The sequence below is a fragment of the Rhinatrema bivittatum genome, chromosome 2 (assembly GCF_901001135.1).
Source record: "Rhinatrema bivittatum chromosome 2, aRhiBiv1.1, whole genome shotgun sequence".
In the NCBI taxonomy this organism is placed as follows: domain Eukaryota; kingdom Metazoa; phylum Chordata; class Amphibia; order Gymnophiona; family Rhinatrematidae; genus Rhinatrema; species Rhinatrema bivittatum.
Window position 1 is genome coordinate 525,882,457 of NC_042616.1, and position 14,495 is coordinate 525,896,951.

A 14,495-nucleotide genomic window follows, 5' to 3' on the forward strand; every position below is an offset into this window, starting at 1 on the left:
GCACGTGGAGACGAGACATGCATCAGAGTATAATACTTTACGCTTGCATTAGTTGATAGCTTGAACCCAATTAATGAAATATTTTCACCTCTTTTGTGCCTATGAGAAAAAATATTTTCATAAATCAGGTCCCTGACAGTCTTCAGAGAAATACTGAATGTAGAACAAAGTATATATTGTTTTATGTGTGTGTATGTGTGTGTTTGCTCTCTAACTAGACAAAGTTATTACCTTATCTGGGGGAAGTGGTAGGATTCTGCTACTCCTGTGCTGGGACAGATGCACCAAGCATTTGTGTCCCATAGACACAAAAGGGGGGAAAAACCTTTAGCACACAGGCCCTTGAGTGTCCCATTCTAGTAAGGGGTGCAGTAGAATCCTGGAGAGGTTGATATTTATTGTTTTTAATGCTGTTGATATTGTGAAATTTTATTGTACACCCATCGGGGCAGTTTAAATGGGCTGAGGACGATGAAAGCTAATGGGAGTAAGGATGCCTGAGGAGATGGGAAGGTATTTGGACCCTAAAAATCCCACACCCCCTTTCTTCTAGCAGGACCCTCCAAAGAGAACTCTGAGTAGAAGGTCCCTGTGCACTGGTAGCTCAGATATGCCAGTCACATGCTCTTATGAGACAAGGGGGTCAGCCAAAGAGTTTTTACATGGTAGCCAAACAGTAGCAAACTTCTGGATCTAACCCCATGGGCTGGATAAAGATGGCGTCTTTTCTGCCCTAAAACAAAGGATTTCCCCTGTGATCCCTCCTTCCTAAGAGGCCAGTACCTGCGTTCTAATGGAACGGAAGAGAGGTGAGACGTATGCTGCATGAATAGAAATAGAGACTGCAGATAGGCCACATCTCTCCCCGAAAAATAAATGCAAACCACTGGGAACAACAGCCCGGTATATGGAGTGCCTTTTTGCAGAAATTCTGTGCTTTCTGTCGTCGGGGTCCATTTCAATGTTTACATGACCCTTTAAACAAGACACACACCCCTCCACCTATGTAACTGGAATAGGAGGTGGCTACATACAATATATAACCCTCTGATGGAGTACATAAGAGAGTAATGAATGATGAAAGGAGAGTCCTAAAAATCTCAGAAAATTAAACATCCAAGTTGAAGCACATGGCCAAATAAGTTTACTTTGATATCCCCCCTGACGAAGGGCAGTGCCAGAACACCAGTTAATGGAGTTATTGTGGGTTCACACTGTTTCACATACTTGTTTGCCAACATCGTTTGACTTTTAGAGCGCACACAAAAAAAAAGCTTGTCTTTATTACATTCGGGCCGATTCAGTATGGTGCGCTCAGCCGAGCGCACCTTTAGCCCCGGTTTGGCCGCGCTATTTTTACCCCTTATACAGTAAGGGGTAATAGCGCGTAGAGAAAACGCGCGGCCAACCCCCCAAAACTAATAGCGCCTGCAACATGCAAATGCATGTTGATGGACTTATTAATTATTCCCACGCGATACAGAAAGTAAAATGTGCAGCCAAGCCGCACATTTTACTTTCAGAAATTAATGCCTGCCCAAAGGCAGAAGTTAATTTCAGTCGGCACAGGGAAAGTGTACAGAAAAGCAGAAAAAACTGCTTTTCTGTACACCCTCTGACTTAATATCATAGCGATATTAAGTCGGAGGCCCCAAAATTTAAAAAAAATGTAAAATCTGCCCGTGGTCCGCAGGTTGGAAGATGGATGCTCAATTTAGCCGGCGTCCATTTTCCCGAACCCGTGGTTGTCAGCGGGTTCGAGAACGGACGCCGGTAAAATTGAGCGTCAGCATTCAAACCTGCTGAAAGCCGCAGCTTCTGTCAACAAGGAGGCGCTAGGGACGCACTAGTGTTCCTATCGCCTCCTTTACCACGGGCCCTCATTTAAATACTCTATCACGCGCCCAGGAGAGTGGCCTGGGCACGCTTCAGGAGAGCGGGTGCTCGCCTCGGAGCGCCGGCTCTCCTGTGGTTTTTACTGTATCGGCCCGATAGACTGTGTGTGGGATGAATGATACAGAAGACTGAGGTTGTCTACCTCCACCATTTCAGTGATATATGCTCTAAGGAGTGTATGACAATAAATTCTCCTGGCTTGCTGACATCCCTCTTTAACTAATCTCTGGTGATTCTTGTGCAGAGACCTTTTTGTTATGTGAGTACATAAAAGACTGCCTAATGCCTGTTTGTTTCAAAAGACAAAACTGTTGTAGAGCAGACGGTGCAGTGGACATGGCAGAGAGGCAAGAGTAGTGGTCCTCAAGCACGACAGGGAACTAAAAACCAAAATACTTATTTCTCCTCTGTGACCCATCCAAAATCTTCAGATCCCACAATTCTGTCACCAGAAGATGCCTCCTATGAACCCACATCGTGGGATAAAGGAGGGTCTTACTCAAAAGGTATCCGCAACAAAGCAAATCTTTCATTTTCTGGGGTTTTCCAGCCGTCAGAGATATCAATATTAAAATTCACTGAATAAAATCAGGGTTCACAAATTCTTTAGCAGCAACGTCAACAGCAATGAAACACTCTTCCTCCAAATCTTCACTTGAATAGCACAGTACAAAAAAAATGCTTCCCTTTCCTCCTCAGTTCAGATGAGATTCAGTACCCACATTTACTCACAGGATTCTTCTCAGTCATAGTCCCACCAGCACTTCCAAGGTATGGAAGTTCACTCACTTCCCACTGGATTCCCCCAAGGCTTGCCTTAGTGATGCTTCCTCGGAACTGTGGAGCTCCTCACTCCTGATTCAATCTCTTAGAAAATCTGCCGACTTCCCGCTCTGAACACCTCTTTATATTGATCTCAAGCAAGAATCCCCCTCGTGGTTTCTCCAGCCACACGCCCTCTTAAAGGAACACACTAAGACCCCTTATAAACCTTGTCACAATGACTCATCACCATAACCCACAAACAGAGGTTAAGTGAAGTTCCTCAACATTTACCCCAAGACAAATTCCTAGTAACCCTATCACACCTACTTATACAGTAGTATACTGTGTTCATAACAATGTAGTTTTTCAATGAACACACACATATACGGCATATAGTAATTGAAAAAAAAAACTGATTAAAAAACTCAAAAGTTCATAATGCAGCATCTTTTGCCATTGTCATTGCATCTAGATAAGTAGCTTAAGTGACTTGTTCAAGGTCAAAACAGAGGAGAAGGGAAATCACTTTTGCGTATTCAGGCTCCAGGTTGCTGTATGCTAACCATCAAGCTACACAAGAAACTCTTAACAAAACCATATCGTCTGGAAGGCTAAGGACACTATGTTCAAAGAATTTACCAGATGCACCGAGGGACACCCTGAAAATGGGGCCCGCCTAGTCTGTGCACAATGCTCTTAGCACCAGTACTTTCCAAACCTGCTTTATGACAGGTAAGGAGAAAATTGTTTTTTTGTTTTTTTTAAGTGCGTTTCACAATAAGTGAAAGAACCTATGTTTGAGGCTGTGTCCGTCTGTCTGTCTGTCCACATGCATGAAGCTTTACTGCTGCTGCTGCTGATACCCCTGAGCTTGCAGTGATAGTGGCAGCAGTGGGGTGTTGGACCCAGACAGATGAGTAGGGCAAAATGCGCCTACATTAGATACAAACTTGTTTTTATTTATTTGTACATCTACATTTCATGAAGTCATAAGATTTTTCTTATTACTTCAGCTCAGCAATGTCAAAATTCTGTACTTTTTGTTTCTCATGACTGGAATCCAGATTGAAACTTTTCAGATTTCTACAAATTCATGTCATTTTTATTTTTATTGCTATTTGAAACACTAAATATATTGCTTTTCAGGCTTATAGCCATTCTAATGGTCATCAGATTGCTGGGTAATCTCATCAGGATGTAAGCATTGTGCTTTATTTCATTATGGGAACTGGAAGGAAGGGATAATCTTAGCCGAGGAGTTTCTCCGAAGTTATGTATCTCTGTTAATCTGACATGTCTTTGGTTTGTCTGAAGGACTGGAATCATCATTCGTTTTGCCACAGAGCAGGCTAAGCCGTAGGATATGACTTAAAGACATATTCATTTCCACCTGCTGTCTTTTTCTCATTGGATTTTATATCCTCTAGAGTATGTTTATTGGTGGCATACAATGATAAATGCTAAAATTCCCTCTTCTTTTTCCTCTTTCTCCCTTTGCCCTCTGAGATGGTCTTCAGTGCAAGAACTGCATAAGGTCAGGCTGCAGCACCAAGGACAGAGTCCAGGACTTGGCCATGTTTCTTTTCCTGATTTTCAGGGACCTCGTCTTCATAGTCTCAGGCCCAGACTTAAGTGTAGGCAGTGCCTAAGGTGCCAAATTCCGGGTTTTAAAAGGGGCTTTCTTCCATTTGTTTTAAGGCCATGCACTGGTGTTGCTTCAAAGAGGTGCTGCAGGGCTATTCTGGGCCTATGCGGTCCATCTTTTGTGCCAAGTTTGCTTCAGTGCCAGAAATGTGCCAGATGTATCAATTAATTATCCCATTATCTTCAGCGGGGAAAACACTGTTGCAAACCTTTACTCAATGCACCCCCCAAGAGCTGATAAAACTCAGCCATGGATAAATTGCTGGATTATAGTTGAGTTTACAATTGCAGTCCTGTGATTGCTGCCTAGATTAATGTAGGCATTATGGTAGGCCAATGTAATGCAGAGAAGGTGAGAGCCACAAAATTCCAACAGTAAAGTGGCACTGGAACTTTAAAAACAAGTTTTGCATGGAAAATTGTAGGCAGTGCATGTTTGTCTTTAAATGCAGGCATTTAATGATAATAATAAAGTATGTTGTTTATTTTCTTTGTTTCTCCTGTGTATTTCTTCTCCTTCCAGCCATTAGTCAACTGACTAGCAATTGGTAATGGGTCTGAAAAATGCTAAATTCTACTCCAAACGTATACTAAGGGCAATTTGGTTAGTGAGGGATAGGCGCATCCCTTACGGTAAAATAAAGCAATCCCAAAATTACATGCGTATAAAGGTCCATAAATATAATTTCATGTCATTAAAAAATGTCTTGAAGCAAAAGCCTGAGTCTCCTGGGTGCTGTAGTCAGGCATGGGCCTGTATTTCTGGTGCTGTGGGCTGAGTCACAGGCTCTGCAAGGCTCTGGCACTTGACAGCAGGGGGCCAGGGCTGGGGCTTCCATTAGGCAAACTAGGCGGCCACCTAGAGGGCCAAAGGTTTGAGGGTGGCAAAATCCCACCAGCACAAGGGGTGCTGTGTCAAAGCTAATGCCGCCAAAGAAGGGAGCACTGTGCTGGCGCCACGGCTGCTGGTAGGAGGGTGCACTGTGCTGGAGGGGTTGCATGACTGAGTGTTTGCCCACAGAGCCAAATACTCTTGCACCGGTCCTGGTGGGGGGGGGGGGGCGCTACATCTCAGCCCCTACATATGTAATTTTGATGCCCTGCATCTGTCCACCTATGCCCCTCAGCCCTTCTGCTTGGGCTGTATATGACTTGCAAGCAGGTGCAGCACCCATGAGAGGCAAGAGTGGCTCCTAACCAGATGCAACATGGCGTAAGAGCCTCAAAGACTTTCAGAAAATAGCTGTACCTCCACAGCTGAGGTTGCTCTTGCCTTTCTGGCTCCAGTCCTGCTCTAGCCAGAAAGCAGAGCTTAGTTCAAATGAGCAGGACTGTCCATCAATTTCAAGATCTCAATCACAGTCAGATGAAATTTGTTGAAACAGTACCCAGACTCCTGATGTGGGCAGTGGGAACTCTGGGGTGCTTAAAAGAAGTGGATCTCAGCACAGTTAAGTCCAGCTGTGTACCGTATGACAACGATAGATTGCATGCTGGTAACAATGTTAGGCTGTCAGTGAAAATCTGGCAGACTGTCAGTGGAAAAAAAAAATAAAAAATTTCAGGAGTTGGCAACTCTACCCTTAGCCCTCCATTTCTCCCATCGCCCTCCATGGCAGCAGCACACGCAGCAGTGCAGGCCATGGGGACTCGGATATACGTTCTCCTTGTGCCTGGAGACATCCCTCCTTCCTCAAGTTTGTGAACATTTCAAATAGACTTAAAAAACGAATATTCCTATGAAAAAATAGACTTCCTTATACTGGCTTACATTGCCCTACTGCCAAAGATTGATAGGCTTAGACTGACCTCTATTCTGGAAAATTCAGGGTTGTGCAGCAAATCCCGAGGGGATAGGGCCAAACATTCCCTTAATCGGCTTGAATATCTTTTCTGTAGCATGAGAAAACCATCACAGGCTAAATAGCTCCAGACATTGCAAACCATTTACCTGACTGAGGAATAAAGGCCTCCCCTCTTTATCCCCCTCCCCTCAGGGCCCCTGTGTCCTTGAGAAACAGGGATGCAATGATGTGGAGGCAGAAAGGCAGGAAAGAGGCCTGATTTGCTGAGGAGGATCAGGAACAGCCACATTTACAGGCTGACAGGAGTGAAGCAGTCCATACTTCAGAATCCTCTATTCTGGAAGGGGGACAGTAAGCAAAATCCACAGCTCTTGTGCTAAACTTTCAAAAGGGAAACTTTGATAAAATGAGAAAAATATTTAGGAAAAAAACTGAAAGGAGCAGCTACAAAAGTAAAAAATGTGCAAGAGGCGTGGTCATTGTTAAAAAATACCATCCTAGAAACACAGTCCAGATGTATTCAACACATTAAGAAAGGTGGAAAGAAGGCAAAACGATCACCAGTATGGTTAAAAGGGGAGGTGAAAGATGCTATTTTAGCCAAAAGATCTTCATTCAAAATTGGAAGGAGGATCCAACAGAAGAAAATAGGATAATGCATAAACGTTGGCAAGTTAAATGTAAAACATTGATAAGACAGGCTAAGAGAGAATTTGAAAAGAAGTTGGCCGTAGAGGCAAAAAATCACAGTAAAAACTTTAAAAAATATATCCGAAGCAGAAAGCCTGTGAGGGAGTCAGTTGGACCGTTAGATGATTGAGGGGTTAGAGAAGATAAGGCCATCGTGGAAAGATTAAATGATTTCTTTGCTTCGGTGTTTACTGAAGAGGATGTTGGGGAGGTACCCGTAATGGAGAAGGTTTTCATGGGTAATGATTCAGATGGACTGAACCAAATCACGGTGAACCTAGAAGATGTGGTAGACCTGATTGACAAACTGAAGAGTAGTAAATCACCTGGACCGGATGGTATACACCCCAGAGTTCTGAAGGAACTAAAAAATGAAATTTCAGACCTATTAGTAAAAACTTGTAACCTATCATTAAAATCATCCATTGTACCTGAAGACTGGAGGATAGCTAATGTAACCCCAATATTTAAAAAGGGCTCCAGGGGCGATCCGGGAAACTTCAGACCAGTTAGCCTGACTTCAGTGCCAGGAAAAATAGTGGAAAGTGTTCTAAACATCAAAATCACAGAACATATAAAAAGACATGGTTTAATGGAACAAAGTCAGCATGGCTTTACCCAAGGCAAGTCTTGCCTCACAAACCTGCTTCACTTTTTTGAAGGAGTTAATAAACATGTGGACAAAGTTGAACCGGTAGATGTAGTGTACTTGGATTTTCAGAAGGCATTTGACAAAGTTCCTCATGAGAGGCTTCTAGGAAAAGTAAAAAGTCATGGGATAGGTGGCGATGTCCTTTAATGGATTACAAACTGGCTAAAAGACAGGAAACAGAGAGTAGGATTAAATGGACAATTTTCTCAGTGGAAGGGAGTGGCCAGTGGAGTGCCTCAGGGATCTGTATTGGGACCCTTACTTTTCAATATATTTATAAATGATCTGGAAAGAAATATGACGAGCGAGGTAATCAAATTTGCAGATGATAGAAAATTGTTCAGAGTAGTTAAATCACAAGCAGATTGTGATAAATTGCAGGAAGACCTTGTGAGACTGGAAAGTTGGGCATCAAAATGGTAGATGAAATTTAATGTGGATAAGTGCAAGGTGATGCATATAGGGAAAAATAACCCATGCCATAGTTACACAATGTTAGGTTCCATATTAGGTGCTGCTACCCAAGAAAGAGATCTAGGCGTCATAGTGGATAACACATTGAAACCATTGGTTCAGTGTGCTGCGGCAGTCAAAAAAGCAAACAGAATGTTGGGAATTATTAGGAAGGGAAATGGTGAATAAAACGGAAAATGTCATAATGCCTCTGTATCGCTCCAGGTTGAGACCGCACCTTGAATACTGTGTACAATTCTGGTCGCCGCATCGCAAAAAAGATATAATTGCGATGAAGAAGGTACAGAGAAGGGCTACCAAAATGATAAAGGGAATGGAACAGCTCCCCTATGAGGAAAGACTAAAGAGGTTAGGACTTTTCAGCTTGGAGAAGAGACGGCTGAGTGGGGGGACATGATAGTGGTGTTCAAAACCATGAGAGGTCTAGAATGGGTAGATGTGAATCGGTTATTTACTCTTTCAGATAGTAGAAAGACTAGGGGGCACTCCATGAAGTTAGCATGGGGCACATTTAAAACTAATCTGAGAAAGTTCTTTTTCACTCAACGCATAATTAAACTCTGGAATTTGTTGCCAGAGGATGTGGTTAGTGCAATTAGTGTAGCTGTGTTTAAAAAAGGATAGGATAAGTTCTTGGAGGAGAAGTCCATTACCTGCTATTAATTAAGTTGACTTAGAAATTAGCCACTGCTATTACTAGCAACGGTAACATGGAATAGACTTAGTTTTTGGGTACTTGCCAGGTTCTTATGGCCTGGATTGGCCACTGTTGGAAACAGGATGCTGGGCTTGATGGACCCTTGGTCTAACTCAGTATGGCATGTTCTTATGTTCTTAATCCTAATCATATGGCAGTGCTGAATATTCCTCTTTATATAAAGCACCAAGTTTGTGCAACTGCCTGGTCGTGGCAAAGAAGTCATTTTTTCTGTTGTCACTATTCCTGGCAGCAGGACTTTCTGTACTATAGTCTAGCAATAGGCTTTTATACTTTTACATTTATTTTACTTGAACTGTTTTTACTGTATGTTATTGTGACTTGCTTAATATTTTTTGTGTGTGTTTTCTATTAGCTTGTACACTGCTTTGAGCTTTTAATGATGGGTGGTTTATAAACGTTAAAAATAAATAAACAAAAAGTACTATGTCTGTTTTCCAATTGTCTGCCACTTTAGCACATTTTGTTATCTAGAGCTTCACTCAACTCCTCCTTACCCCAGCCTCTTCCTGTGTCCTGCTGAACCTTGGTGATAGAGCTTGAGATGGCTTCAAACTGTCATCAACTGAAACGCCCTCATTGTATCTTTAAGATTATTTTGTCTTTCCCTTCACACAAATATCTTTCTCGCCATGGCATTGGCTTTACCTATCACCATCCAGACACAAGGAACAATTAATTGTAACCATTATTTGTTTGTTTGTGGTGGGTAGTAGCAAGAAACCGCAAAATAGCGGCACGGGCCATCTGCTTCCCATGGGAGATGAATCATGAACACACAAAGCATTACTTTCTGGAAGCAGAGGCAGAGCAAACTTAGTCCAACCTGGGGTCAGGGAAATACTCACAGTGCCTGAATGTAATCCACTTTGAACATTGAAAAGCGGAATATAAAGCAAATAAATAAATAACTAGAATTGTATGGGAAGGAGGACATTACTGCAGGCCTGAGCTGTCCTAGTTTTTACCCGTGTTAGTACCATACAGATTAATTTCAAGGATGCTGAAAGTAAAAGGCAAATGTAGAGCTCCACTAGGATCCCTACGAAGCTAAGACATTTAGAGAAAGAGAGAGGAGCATACCATCTATGCCACAGCACCCCTATTGAGCTTGCTGCAATGGTTGTTTCCTGTGTCTATTTAAGGCAGAGACCCTAGGGGAATTGTAGATGTTTTGTGCTGAACGTCTAAGGAGGAAGAGCTGTTTGTCTTTTTTTAGTTCCGTTTTTCCTGGAGAAATCCTAGGCCCATTTCAGTGGGCCATGGATGTGTGCGGATTTAAGAGACTCTCTGACCGAATATACTTTTTGAGGTTAGAGAAAGTTCTTTATTTTGGATTGTAAGTTAAAAGTATGTATAGTGGATTACATTCAGTCCTGAATACTAGAGTCTATTATAGCCTTATGTATATATCTGTATATTATTTATTTCTGAGACTAAATACTACCTATTTCTATGCTAGCCACTACTCTGGCTTTTCCTCCTCCCAGTTCAAGTACCCCTGTTTATTGTAACTTTTCACTCTCTCCCTCTCTCCTAGCCTATTGTTCACGAAGTTGTTAATTTTAATGTTATTGCACCACTGTTTATTGTAAACCGATACGATATGATTGGTATCATGAGTGTCGGTATAAAAAAAGACATACATACATACATACATAAATAAATGGAAGTTTTCCACCCTTCCTGTCACCTTTTTCATTTGGGAATTTGTGTATTCCGCCATCTGAGTCACTCAGCTCAAGAGAGCCAGAGCAAGCATGGCAAAACTCTTGGAAAGGATCCAACCAGAGCTACAGCATTATTCAGGTACCATCTGCATGGAACTCTAATTTGGAGGGAGTGCGCTTGTACGGTCTTGATAGAAGGAGATCCTTCAGAAATGAATAAGGGAGACCTTGGTAACAGACAGGAGGGACCACACAGTTGCTGATTCATGTGCATCTTTCTGGATTGTGGATTTATCAAAGGAAAAGGGCATTCTGTGTCAGATTCCTGTTATTTGACAAGTGCTTTGGTATACACTGGACCACCAGTCAAGCGTCCTTGTTCTTTTAAATGCACTTGATGATTGACACACCTAATGCCTTGGGCCCTGGAGGATATCCTCCTCCCCTCTCCCCCCCCCCCCCCATTCCCTGACAAAGAATCTGCTGTATGAGGCTTGAAGAGGGCGGATTGCGACTTAGCCCTCATGTCTTTTCTGACTGAGCCTATGAATCTTAAAGTATTCCCCAAATTCGGAGTTACACAAACCACCAAACCATGTAGGTCATTAATAACTAAAAAGAGGTTCATGTACTAGGCTACAGGGACACATTTTCAAACAGTCTGTTGGGATCTATGCACATATGGCATGGAGTAACATGGTTAGATTTGCCGAATTCGCATTAGTGGATATTCAGTCACCTGAAGTGCACCTTCACTTTCAGCCGCATTTCCAGGGCTTGGATTGGAAACTACAGGCGCACATTAAAGTTTTCAGCAATGCACGCACACTTAACATCATCATTCAACACAATTAAGCGTATGCCGGTCTTCATGTACAATGTACGGTCTGCATCATACAGCATATGGGGGACAGACTTAGAGATCTAAACGTGTACACCCTGGAAAAAAAGGGAAGATGCGATAGAAACCTTTAGATACCTGCAAGGAATAAATGCACAGGAAACAGGGCTCTTTCAATGGAAAGGAGGCTCTGGAGTGAGGGGCTCATAGGATAAAGGGAGTAGGCTAAGGAGTAAGTTAAGAAAATGTTTTTTTACAAAGAGGGTAGTGGATGCATGGACCAGTCTCCCCGTGGAGCTGGTGGAGATGAGGACTGTATTCAAATCCAAGAAAGCATGGGAAAAGCAAAAAGTATCTCGGAGGGAGAGGAAGGGACTCTCAAGTTGAACGGGAGGAGTGGATGGGCAGATTGGATGGGCCGTATGCTCTTTATCGCCCTCATCTTTTATGTTAACCTTGTTTTAGAAAATGAGCCTGGGTTTCTGATCTGTAAAGTACACCTTACTCCTGGGAGAACTCTGTGCAAAACAATTTAAAATTCTGCACACTGAAACTTAAAATTCTGCATATTTTATATTGGTCAAAACAACACATGATAGTCTTTAAGTAATTAATTTAAAATGTAATACAGAAAAAAGTTATTACTTAAAGATGCAGAGTTTAAATATTTTGAGCAGAATTTTCCTAGAAGCTCACTGTAAGAGTGTCCCTTCCACTCGCTCTCCCTACTCCCCTGGTCACTTTGTCCTCTCAGGCCCCAACTCTTCCCCCTTCCACTATCTCTCCCCTCTGCCTCTAGGCTCAATCACTTCCACTCTATCTCCACTCCCAGAGTTTGACCCTGCTCTCAGTACTGCCTCCTCAGTCCCTCTCTCTCACACACAAACACACATATGCTCTCTCTTCTCTAGTGCACATACACACTCCCCTCTGTCCCTCTCTCTCTCACACACACACACACACACAGACTCCCCCCCTCTCTCTCTCGCACACTCACACCCCCTCATACAGGCTCCCTCTCTCTCTTGCACACCTACCCACACAGGATCCCTTTCTCTCTCATGCATACACCCTCACACAGGCTACCTCTGTCTCTCTCTCACACACACAGACACATGCACACTGGCTCCCTCTCTTGCTCATCCCCCCTACACATAGGCTCCCTCTCTCACACACATACACATCCCTTCACACAGGCTCTCTTTCTTACACATACACACACCCTCACATAGGCTCTCTCTCTCACAAACAAGCACCCTCACATACACACACTCCCTTTTTCACACACACCAGCTCCCAATCTCTCACACATATACACACTCCTTCACAATCTCCTCACATAGGCTCTCTCTCTCTCTGGCATCATCACCCATGCATCCTCACACATGCTCTCTCTCACCTCCCAGGCTCCACAGTAGTGCAGAATTCCCACAGGACTAATGTGTGCTTTTGCAGTTAAGTACACTATTGAAAACAAACTCCAACAAGTGTAAGTGTCCTAGAGTAGAGTCACCAAAACTAATACTTTCATAGCAGTACACAGGTAGTTGCTCTGGACTGTATTAGCAGGGCCAGAGTGGGAGGTAATAAAGCCTTATTTATCTTTGTTTGTATAAAACATCAAGGCTGAAAGAACTGATTATATCCAAGATATTCTGTATTCTTACCCATGGCTAATCATCTCTGGGATCTTAGGAACTGACTTTCTACATAAAGCAAAATGTTTCTCTCTACCACCATGAGATGCTGATTCTGCTTTGATTTTGTCCCGTTCCTATTAGGAAGGGAATGGTGAATAAAACGGAAAATATCATAATGCCTCTGTATCACTCCATGGTTAGACCGCACCTTGAATACTGTGTACAATTCTGGTCACCACATCTCAAAAAAGATATAGTTGCAATGGAGAAGGTACAGAGAAGGGCAACCAAAATGATGAGGGGAATGGAACAACTCCCCTATGAGGAAAGGCTGAAGAGGTTAGGGCTGTTCAGCTTGGAGAAGAGACGGCTGAGGGGGGGATATGATAGAGGTGTTTAAAATCATGAGAGGTCTAGAACGGGTAGATGTGAATCGGTTATTTACTCTTTCGGATTATAGAAAGACTAGGGGGCACTCCATGAAGTTAGCATGGGGCACATTTAAAACTAATCGGAGAAAGTTCTTTTTCACTCAATGCACAATTAAACTCTGGAATTTGTTGCCAGATGATGTGGTTAGTGCAGTTAAGTGTAGCTGGGTTTAAAAAAAGGTTTGGATAAGTTATTGGAGAAGAAGTCCATTAACGGCTATTAATCAAGTTGTCTTAGGGAATAGCCACTGCTATTACTGGCATCAGTAGCATGGGATCTACTTAGTGTTTTGGTACTTGCCAGGTACTTCTAACCTGGATTGGCCACTGTTGGAAACAGGATGCTGGGCTTGATGGACCCTTGGTCTGACCCAGCATGGCAATTTCTTATGTTCTTACAGAAATGGGAAATTCAAATCTATAAATGCTAAGGGGCAAAACCAGAACTGGATTAGCCTCTCAGGATTGACATGGATTAGGTGTTAAGCCTATACTCAAGGTATTTGTTTAATTTTTCTACTAAACTCCCACACTTCAAAGAAAACACATTAAAATAAACCTTATATGATTTGAAGAGAATTCAAATGTATGTGTAGCCCTACCCCCCCCCCCCCCCATTTCCTGTGTCCTCACTATAAAGCAGAGTTATCCAGGTCCAGGAGGGAAACTTTTTGGCCAGTCCTATTTTGCACTTACCTCCCAAAGCATGGTGGCATTTGTAGTTTCTGATTCCTCCTATTTAATTCAGTGCAGCAGGTCCCATAATGAATCAGAATGAGAAATCCAGAAATGGCCCAAAATCTCCCTCCTGGAACTGGGTAACTTGTCAGCTTTGTTAAAAGGGGGAGCTAAAGGTGTAGGTCTGTTCCTGAACAGGGGAGAAAATTCACTTCTACGGCCCTTGGGGGATTACACATGTTGACTCAGACAAAACAATCTCTGATTTTCTGAGGTAAATCAATAGGACAATAGGAACTACAAGTCTCTGCATGCAGTGGGATAAAGCCAGAACTGGATTAGCCTGTTCCTTATGACGGTGGCTCTCAACCCAGTCCACAGGCCATACACGGCAACTCAGGGTTTCAGGATATCCACAATGAATATGGATGAGATAGATTTACATACAGTAGATCTATCTCGTACATATTCATAGGGATATCCTGAAACCCTGACTGGCAAAGTGTGCCCTGAGGACTGGGCTGAGAAACTCTGCCTTATGACATGGAGCCAGATGGCAACCCTAGCCTACACACACACAGGTTCCCCTTG

General features: G+C 42.9%; 1 protein-coding gene across 7 annotated transcripts in view; it reads right to left on the reverse strand.

Annotated features, from left to right (window-relative positions):
• RIPOR2 (RHO family interacting cell polarization regulator 2) overlaps positions 1-14,495 on the reverse strand; it is a 214,043-nt gene that overhangs the window by 139,972 nt on the left and 59,576 nt on the right. The gene's annotated exons all lie outside the window — the stretch shown is intronic.